Below are 1,046 nucleotides of genomic sequence, written 5' to 3' on the forward strand. Positions count from 1 at the left end.
CAAAGATCCACAAAGAATTATTGCTTATGAGTCTATGAGTGTTGAGAGCGATGCTTCAATATCAAAATCAGGTCTTTTAAGGATGATATCCAATTTACTAATTTTTATTTTAAAATGCGTTCTACTCTTTTGTACAAATGATTTGCGGCGTGAGATGTAATTAAAAAAATTGACCAATTCATTTGACTACTACATGTGCGACTGTTTCGGCATTTTGACGCATATCGAACTTACAGCAGTGTGTTAATGTATATGGACAAAGCGTAAGTTCGTATAAATTCTCATAAGAAGCGTGCGATTTCATAAGTTCGTGTAAGTTTTTGTAAGTTTTTCGTACAATTCTATAGCTTTCGTCGAACTTATAAGTAGTCATTTTCCCCTAGCAAAAAACAAAACCCGTCTCACCTTATGGAACTCTCCCCTACATTATTTAAGTTATGTACGGTGCTGCGCCTACTTTGCATATTCGTTTTAAATAAATTTCAAACATGTTTTTTTAATTTTTTAATTTTTTATTTAGAATTTGTTTTTCCTTTACAGGACATAGAATCACTGTTTTTTTTTCTCGGTTTCACATGGTACGGTAAAAAAATGACTGGATATTTTACAATTGTCTTATTTGATGTTGAACACTAAATGATCGATAAAATGTTTTCTTCTTAAAGAAAAATCAATCTCATCATCAAGAAGCTCTCCTACAAAAATTTAATATCATTTACATTTGCCTCGACTTGAGTTAGCTTAGAAATTAAATGGAATTTTTGGTGGCAAGTATTCGTAGCCATTGAATTCAGTAGTCGAGGTTGATGGCGCTGTCGTTGGGAGGTAACAATTTGGATACTTGCCTGAGTAACCTACAAAAATGAAAATGGTTTTAATGAATTCAATGAATAATTAGGAAGCAACTATTTCGCTCGATAATTTACCTGCTGGGCAAACTTGTGGTGGTTTGGGTGTTGGTGCATGGCAATTTGGATATTCACCAATCAATCCAGGTGCACAACGTGGCCGTGGAGTAGTTGTTGGCTGATAACAGTTGGGGTAAA

The sequence above is a fragment of the Contarinia nasturtii genome, unplaced genomic scaffold (assembly GCF_009176525.2).
Source record: "Contarinia nasturtii isolate CC-2019 unplaced genomic scaffold, AAFC_CNas_1.1 Cnas_scaffold_129, whole genome shotgun sequence".
Taxonomy (NCBI): Eukaryota; Metazoa; Arthropoda; class Insecta; order Diptera; family Cecidomyiidae; genus Contarinia; species Contarinia nasturtii.